Below are 10,290 nucleotides of genomic sequence, written 5' to 3' on the forward strand. Positions count from 1 at the left end.
CACGACAGCAGTGAAGAGATGAAAGTACTTAAAAATCTCAAGGGTGACCAGAATGTGTGGAGAAATTTATCACCTTACGACAGGGTGCTCCGTCAAATAGCGCCCAATCACTAGCAATCGATCATCTATTGATCAGATCCGGCACTTTAACCGTATCTCAAGGAGCGAGATTGTACAAGTAATGCACTCCTCGGTAAAATATTATAACTTACAGAAGTCGAAGACGGTTTTAGATTTATAGAAATTCAGTCATCATAGACGAAGAATTCTGTTTACCTGACGTGAATTAAAGACTTTGAATGACATTCCTTTATATATATGGGTCCGAAAATAGCGCCGTAAATAACGGTATTTAAGTTTAAATGTCAAGTATCCTATGTATTTTCATTTTCTCAATATATGCATGTAATAAAAGGACAAAAGTGAAAAATATATATCAGAAATTAAAAAGGGATTTTTCTACTTGTGGTATATCATTAAACGGCAATGTTTAATCAGGTGTCAGGTCGGAATTTAATGTTTTTCGCTTAAATAAGAAGATCACACTTATCCGCGTCTTCCGAATGTTAACTCAATTAGCTTTCCACAAAAGACCACGATTAAGTCTTTGTATATCTATTCAAAGCTAAAAGATGGTAAGTACTTTTAATAAAATGTTTGACGAAAACGCTTTGATTATTTCTTGTGTTCGATTACATAGATGTCTGGTATAATTTTGACAAGAAAATGCAGTCTATGACACAAGGCCATTAGGAGCACAATGATCACAAAAACCACCATTTGCTCTACTTATTTTCGCACTTTCTTCTTTGAGCAGGCGTTGTCACGCAAATTTCTCTCTCCTCAGTTTCACAGACTCCCCCGGATATGGTCAGACTTAACAGTTCGGACACTGGACATGTTGAGGCAACTTGACACTTGTCCGTATCGAAATGTAGCACATTTCTATGCGTTCTACGTTCTCTGGTGTGAAGAACCCTGTTCGCCTGAATGACCATTTCCACCAGAACAATGACTTTTCCAAGTACAGAGTGATCAGATCTGACGATGTCCGGCAGGTACCCTAGAGATGCTGCCAGAATGGCACCCTTCTGAATGGTCCCTCCCAACAAATGTCCCGTTATAGGAACAATTAATTAGTCAACTAACTGTCACATGTATTGAACAGTTACAATAAATAGAACAAGATGGGGTACCAGTGTTTTGGTTTGCAGATGTAAAACAGGTGCTCGATACACGGTCAACTTAACGAACCTGGACAATCATGTGACAAAAAATAAAAAAATGAATAGGCTTAGTTTTATAACGTGGTCCAATATTTATTGGACTACACCTTTCAGCATGGTTCAGAGTAACATACATAGCTTAATAGATTTGGAAGATCACACAGAAAGGAGATTCTACATAGTCTGACTCATGCAAACAGCAGGATATTACCACTCAAATATAATCAGGGACTCCCATCAATTTTTTTAAAATTATTTTTCCTCATTATTTTTCCTCATTATTGTGATCCAATCCATTATTCCTTCATTTAGGATGATTGTGATTGCGTCATCAACAATAGATCGAGACTTGACTTTGGAATTTATATATTCTTAAGTTAAACAGAAGAGACTTTTAATTCTTTCAGTATGTTCTAAATCAGCACATATTTGGAATAAGGGGTAAATACATTTATCGGCACGCGATCCTTATTCAAGAGATTTGTCAATCGGATTCGCTAAAAAGAAGAGCAGCTGAGAATTTAAGATAACACAATTGTGATGAAATCTACCCGTCCCACTGACCTCAATTTTAAAAGGATTTTGACGACTTTAGGTACTTCAAGTATTTTTATGTTAAAGGTGTTCTCTGGTGGTATAATTAAAAATATAGCAAGTACAAGGCTAGATCATAAAAATGAGCTTTGAAGAAGATATTCCCTAATAGAGGCACATTCCTTAGAAAATACATAAATATATATAAATTATATACTAGTATACCAATCTTTACGAAGAACTTTTGTTTTTCTTTTCATATTTTTTAAAAACATTATTAACCGACCACTGAGACTATGCTGCCGTTTTGGATATAAATATATATATAGAGAGAGAGAGAGAGAGAGTACAGATTGTATTTTACTCAGCCATGAATTCATAAAAATCATTAAAAATTGATAACTTCAAAGATAAAGAAGCATATTGCCTAACGCACTATCAATATAAGGACATTCGCCCCCATCCTTCCCTGTGCATGCTAATGTGACGAAATGACAGGATGTGGGCACTACATATTGTCAATAAAACAAATCGTCTCCTCCTTAAGTGGGCTTAAATAGGTCTCTCAAATTCTGCTGAGGTAAGCAAGATTCTAAATCGGAAAAAGGTGATTTTTTTTCTTTTGAATTAAAATGGGATCTAGGTGACCTGCACCGATCTTCATTTGAGCAGAGAATGATTCCAGATTACATAATAAAAATGTTTTCAAGAAATGATTAAATAATTCAATAATTTCTCCTACAGAGACAACAGCTGCAGACCTGGAGCTTCCTGGCTGAAAGGTTGGAAGACAGATTAAAGACTATAAATTCTTGTGAAATAAAATAATATTAAAATATTAATAGTTTTATTCATTCAAAATTCATTACTGAAGACACGTATACCACATCATGAGTTACTTTTTTGATGCTGACGACGTCACAGAATTTCACCATCAAGGTTCCACTATTAAAGGCAAATTAAATCCGTAGAAACAGTTTTAATGTGGCCAAAGTTTGGTATGTTGCTTGTAATGTTGTTGTTGTGTGAGAATTACATATACAATCAAACCATATAGTTATGAAGTTGACAAAAAAATCTTTGACGTAACAGTTTTCTAAGTAAGATATATTTTATTTACAAGTAACAAATTAAAAGCACATTGCAGTAACAAGTTTTTCAAAAAAAAAAAAAAAAACCCTAGCCCTTTTATCCAGGAGTATCCAGTGGCAAAATGATATTCAAATTATCTAACGGATGTTAATGAAGTTCAAGCTAGCATTCAAACTTCTAATAGGCACTAAAATTAATATTTATTCTACAAAGAGCATTTTAATTTGTTAATTTGTACTTTGAATATCAGAACATCTCTTACATGGGTTTATTTTTCGTCAACTTCATAACTATGCTTTGCTGGGATGTAACTCTCAGGCTACAACAGTTAGAAACATTGACAAACATGGCCACTGTCCATAGGTTTCTACATACAAAAATTTGCCTTTAGCAGAACTTTAAGTTAATAGTTTTACCAAAAATATATATGTATCACACATACATGTATCATTCATTTTGGTTTATCTAAATTTTTAAAAGTGCGGAAGCGCAACGCAGTGCAAATGTTGAGGCAAACCAGGGTGTGATACTGCATACTTCCGTGTATCCTATTTATAACCTCACAAGTTTTGCTCTTTCATCTGTCGTAAGGTAAATAATCGGATGACAAAAAAATCTCAGATAGACAACCGAATCTACGGAAGTCAAGTGAACTCTCAGCGAAAGGTCACGCCTATCATCTTTTCCCGACAACTTCCCTGTATGTCAGATTCGCAGAAAAATTTAATGGACCGGAAATCCGGTGTAAATCGGGACAACTGGGTTCTCTAAATGCTTGACATTACCCTGTGTTTTGCGATAAAAGCAGGGAGGTGCGATCAGTTGCTTATACGAATCCAAACAGCATGCTATATGTATTGCGTCAATCTTCACAGAGATACACTGTCTTAAACATGCGCATTGTAAATAAAAACTTTGGTATAGATATTTTATCTTTATCTTTTCAATACCTTATAAGTAGTCTTATCAAAAGTGTGCAATAATTTGACAGGTGTTCACGTTTAACTGTTTACGACATTCCGTAAGAGTTTTGAATGTTTTGCAAGTGCAGATGTGTGGTAGTTATCTTTTGTTATCATTTGCTCGCCAGAGCCAAAAGCGAGCTTTTCTGATCAATGTTTGTCAACCTTCTGCTTGCTGACCGTTCACTTTCACAGTTTTGCCTTTTTCTGAACCAATGGACCCTCGGCACAAAAATGTTGATGCGTGGACTCAAGTTTGTGAATATTCACATGTACATGTATTAAAGGCCGTGTCATTTTACAAGCTTGAGGAGAGACGGTTACAGAAAAGTGAAAATTTGGGTGTTGTCATTTGAAATTATCCTCAAGGACCGCTGAACTATTAATAAAAGAACTATGTAAAAGTTTCCTCATTGATTCATATTTGTTCAATCATGACCCCAAGTGTAGTATAGATTCGAGTTAGGTCGAGTCATTACCCCTTTGGCAAGGGTTGGGCTACAGTAGAGGAATCAACGTTTACATAGAAAGAAATAGGAAAAATTCTTGAAAATTCTTATATAGGTACTCATTGAGCGTTTTGGTCCAATGGCCGTTTGTTGTCATCATCGTCGCCGAGGTTGCTCAGATGGCGACGGAAATCATGTATAGTTGCTATTTCTTATTGGGTTTCTAGAGTTATTCGTATTGCTTGGTCTTGCATTGTTGTTGGCGGTGGCGTATTTTGGTAATGGTGTCTTGTTTATCTTTTATAGTGGTGCTTGTGCTGATAATCCTGGTGACCTGCGTGGTGGTTTAGGTGATGACAGTGATGGCTTTGGTTGTGATACTGGTCCTAATAATGGTGAAGTGGATGGTATTTTTAAGGATGTGGACGGTGTCAGGGATAGTCAATGTGGTTGTGTGGTGGTATTGAAAATGCGGCAGTAAAGCGTACTGTTGAAGATCTATCTTTAAGTTTGTGTTTACAATCTTATTTAAGGTAGATGAGGTATTTTACTTTGGTTCGTTGAAGCTTAGATGATGATGATGAAAATGATGATGATTATGATAATGATGATGATGATAATGACATCGAGGAGGATTATCGTCGTTGATGGTAAATTGACTACTTATCCGAACATCATGATATTCAAATGTCGCGTATCAGACCAATGCTTCAAACACTCTTGACAGAAATTCATTTTCGTGTTCTATATCTACACACCATTTTCCGCTTTCAGGACTGCTGCACTATATAAAATTTTATTGCACTCTACTGGATGTATATCGACCCAAATGAAAAGGATTACTGCGTATTTAGCTAAGGTATCAATTGTTTCTAAAACCGGCGATTCCAACAGCAAAACTGACAAGATTGTATTTGATCTGTAATTCAATCTAATGCTTGGATAACATTTAACATTCTTTTATTAAGAGCTAAAGTGATGAAAATGTTTACCTCAACGGGAACTAAATATTTTTAAATATTTAGCAAAGATAGGTCAAATATTTTTCGTTGAATTAAAACCAAATCTTGAATTTGGTGAATGAAACTCCCCTGGCACCAAAAAAATAAATCTCAAATACCAAGGTTAACACTAGTGAACAGGATAGACCTTTTGAAATCAAAAAAGGCATTTCTTGTAGAGGATAGAACCTATCACCATTTTGGCGGATTAATTCTTCCTTATAGTCTTGGATTAAAACATGGTTGAATAGGTGTGTATGCACCTAGAACACCTCTGGAAATCTATATAGAGAATATTCAATGTTTTGTAGATGAATATGGAATTTATTTCACGAGTGGGACAGGATTTTTTTTTATATTTTCACGAGTGCGAAGCACGAGTGAAAATATAAAAAAAATCCTGTCTCACGAGTGAAATAAATTCCATATTCATCTACAAAACATTGAATTTTCTGTTTATTATATTTTCTTTGATTTTCCCTTTGCCTCTGTCTTTTCTTAACACAGTGTCATAGGCTTGACGTCATAGCTGAGTGGTTGAGACGTCATAGTTTAGCAGTTGTATGATTGAAAACATTACATAGCATGGATTTTAGCAACATATTTGGGAATTTGCAGTTTTAGCTCTATCAAGATGCTTAATTACTATCTCTATCTTATGACAGGCCAAAAATTATATTTTACTTACTTTGATATCCTTTCACACTGTGAGAGAATATCATTTTGGTATCCTTTCACACTGTGAGAGAATATCACTTTTATTCAATAAATAAATCACAGTATTTCACTGTTGAAAATGTAATAAACTATAATATACAATTTTTATATAATAAGAATGCACACCAGCGTCATAACAATCTCAACTATTCAGTTCTATAGAAACAGATGCTTTCTAATATATAAATCGGGTCCAAGGACGCTAGAATTAACTCTTCCCTCCTCTAACAAATAAACTCACTCACTTGTCTCAATCTTCTGAAAAATTGGATAAGAAAATGTCTGGTTGCCTACCCATTTGCCTTCATTCCTTCGTTTTGGAAATTGATGCTACACGGGCTCCATATACTGGTATTACTGTAAATAAAGTTTCGGAAAAATATAAAAATCCTACCAATTCCGTATTATTATTATTATTATTTTTTTAAATTTTCCATAGTTTACTCATTGTTACTGGGCAATACTGTGGTTACAGATATTTTGCTTGTGGTTGTTGCTTTTGTTGTGCATGCGCATATCTAGAGGGGGTAGGGGAGGGTCCGGACCATCCCCCTTATATTTGCAGTTTTTCAAAGTACACATGTACACTGAAGCAAATAAAAAATGACTTTGCCCCCCCCCCCCCAAGAAAACTGGGTTGGAAATTTTTTGACTTGGGTGGTCCACTCCTGGAAAAAAATTCTGGATCCGCGCATGTGGTGTTTCACTTGTTTGTTATGACAACTTGCAAATAATAGGTATAATTTACTTATTTTGATTGATTTTCTTTCCTGTTATATTGAGAACAAATGTACTTATACATTGTCACAAATCTACAAATTTTGAGTGACCTTTTGTGATTCGCAGAGAGATAACGATTATGACAAAAAAAAAATAACCCTAACCAAAATAGACAAGGTGTTAGAAAGAATTTCTCGCATATATTTTTACTTGTACTTTTATCTGTAAAAAGTATGTTTGGAAGGTTATTTCGAAGAGAAACAAATAAAAGAATGCAGGTCAATGTCATTCTTACACGTGTAGCCTTGTTTAGGAACCCACAAATTTGTTTTGAAGCATTACACTTCATAAGGAATACATATGACACAGTATCAATGGCTCTCTGAGAAAAAAACGCAATTTGCACGATAATTTAAATTCTGCATTCCATGACAGGGGGCCATCAGAAATGTTGTGAAATTGAACACCCTACATATTGTCCGGAATACAGTCAAGCCTATATAATAGCCTTGGTTCTTTTAAATACCTACCACGCAAATTGGCCCAAAGTCGCTACAACCTCAGAATGCTAATACTCCAAAATTATGTTTAAATATAGTAAAATAATGCTTTTTGATTGTTATCTATTATTTACCATTGACCTTGCATTCTTTTACCTATATATTTTATAAAAACAAGTGGCTTTGAACTTTTATTTAAGGAATTGTGTTGATATATCAGTTTATCAACCTTTAGGTTCCGATTTCATGAAACATTACATTAAAATCCCATAAATCTATCGAAAATGATACTTTTTCATTAAGGTATGAATCAGTTGTAAAATTGGTCATTCCACGAAAGATAAGTGTGTCATAGATTATAGAAAGTAAGACTGGAGTGCAATGACTTGTATAGATGCAGAACTGTAGCGTTATGGTTACATATATTTTAGTCCTTGACCATAATGCTACAGATCCCGTAATGCAGATATGGTGCAATTTACGGCGCGAGATTTTCTGCGCACGGTTGGGGATGTATTTCTCCACTTTCCAGCATTGGGCAATCCACTACCTTTCATTTCCTAATTCAAGATATACTGTATTTTATTTTACCAAACTGTATATTTTATTCACCTCCTAACCCTTTATTTTCGTCTTTACAGACCAATAAACTCGCTTTTTTTTTAATTTTCTGATATCGAACAAAAAATTCAAAACAAGTGAGTTTATTGGTCTATAGAGACGATTATAAAGGGTTAGGAGGTGGATAAAATATACAGATTAGAAATACAATACATGTATGTCTAGAATTAGGGAATGAAAGGTAGTTGATTGCCCAATGCTGAAAAGTGGAGAAATACATCAACCGTGCGCAGAAAACCTTGCGCTGTAAATTGCACCGTATTTGTATTACGGGGTCTGTAGCGTAAGTCAAAGACTAAAATATAAAATCATAACACTACATTTCTGCAGCTTTGACTTGTAATGTCGCTTCAGGAGAGTGTTTTCTTCGAGTTTTTTTTTAAGTCTCACTGTCGCAAACAAGACTTGTCTGAGAATGACCGATTCCTGAGTGGTCTTCAGTGATATTTTCACCACACTTGAAACTTGTGAAGGAGTTGATCGTCCATTTCCTCCAATATTGGCCTTTCAAACACTTTGACGCTAAATTGAACTTGTCTATCACCTTAAAGCATTTACAAAAGGGATTTAGGGACGACCAAGATTGTATATTGAAAAATCTGAAAGGAACATTAAAAGTCACTCCGATGTTTATCCTCTTTGAATATTTAAAGTCCTCTTCAAAACAGAATAGCTTGGCTGACAAATATAGGTATAAAACACAGGTCAAATTTAGAATTTTCTCATTTAGGACCATTCAGGATATATCTTTGGTTTATATTTGGGATCAGCAAACGTGTGTAAGATTATAGCATTTGACCAACATTTTCAATACATTCTATAACACAAGGGATTGGCTTAACTTAAAATATTAACCCACTTCTGTTTAAACATCAATGTTTTTCTGATATATTTTAGCTTGTGACCTTTGGAAACTTGTGATAAAAGTCTTTTTAAACAAAACATCCTCTTTCTATTTAATTCGACAACTATGGATTTTAATTCCTGTGAGATGTTTTTCTTCTCTGTCAAAACAGACAATTTTTTTTCATAAGTGAAGCACATTCTTTCCGGATAACGACCTAAGGATCGGTTATTTTGCTTGAGTTAAAAAACTTTTTGATGCCCTTCAAGTTGAACTTTTTATCAGATAAATATCAAGATCGAAAATTCTAGAAAGTGATATAAATCACTATATCGTCTTTCTAGTAATAACATTTTATTATTTTTGCGTAAAAGACAGTATTACATTCTTGATCCCTTTTTATTTGCGGGTCTATCTAGTGTCACGTGGATCCTTCAGGCTTCGTGCCGTGACCATAAAATAGGGGAACTCAGCAAAATGAAATGTAAACTCTACTTGAAAGTAAAGTAATATTCTGTAAGTGTTGTTTGTAGGTACCCCCAAGATTTGAGTATATGGTAAACACCGGTGATACCTCTGCGCTCTATAGTCCGGAATCTTTGGTGCCGAATGACCTGCAGTACTTGGTTAACTCTAGCATTGCTTTGATGTTTTATTCGTGTGAAGTGGCACTTCTCATTTTATTTAATTTAATTTTTTTACAGTAAAAATTTCATTCACAAATTTAATTTCAAATTTTCTTTATCATGAAGACCTTAGTTCTGGAGATTGGTTTTTAATTTTGTTTGACAAAATATACAGCAAAATTGTTCCTTATTACTTAAAAACTTTTGCTTCTTTTTTCCATAATACATCTTTTGTTTTCTTTCAATATCTATTTCACAACTGGCTAAAACTGCTTTAAATAAAGAAAATAAACAAATTCATGTTGAAACAAACATTAGTTTAGATAAGGGAAGTTTTCTTCGACTGTTTATTGCTGCTAGGCAACAAAACTCCTTCCACGTGACAGCAATAATATAACATTTTATTGGTGTGCCAGAAGGGCGTTCAACCGTTAAGTTTAAATTTAAAAAAGAGAAAAATTACCAATTACTGATCTCTGATGCATATTACGGGATTTCACGGTTTCTATGACGATAGCGACAACAAACATACACCTCGTTTTTTTTTTTTTCTTTCTTTTTCTCTTTTCTTTGGGGTGACGCATTTTCATTTTTGTTTTACAAAGGTGGTGATTTATGATTAAAGCACAAAATATTTTTAAAGATATCGTTCTTGAAAAATAGCGGGTGATATGAAATCATGTGTTCATTTAAGGTTTGACACGATACAGATACCTAGAGTATTGTTACAACTTAAAAAAAAAGAAAGAAAAATAACTGTTAAAGATACATGTATAAGCTATTCAAAATGATTTGGAAATGACACTTGCTAGTGTAGACATTCATCGGCTGAAATTAATTTCAAATGCATATGATATAGGCAAATATTTAACTCGGCAAACAGAATTCTTTTTTTTTTCCAAAGTAATTATTTCGATAGACATTTCCTACGAGTATGTAAATTCACTTATTATTTCTGGAGGTGGAATTCAATACATTTTACATTTTTCCTTGTCAGA

Source organism: Saccostrea echinata, unplaced genomic scaffold (assembly GCF_033153115.1).
Source record: "Saccostrea echinata isolate AGI-Se365-2 ecotype Australia unplaced genomic scaffold, CSIRO_AGI_Sech_v1 ptg000045l, whole genome shotgun sequence".
In the NCBI taxonomy this organism is placed as follows: Eukaryota; Metazoa; Mollusca; class Bivalvia; order Ostreida; family Ostreidae; genus Saccostrea; species Saccostrea echinata.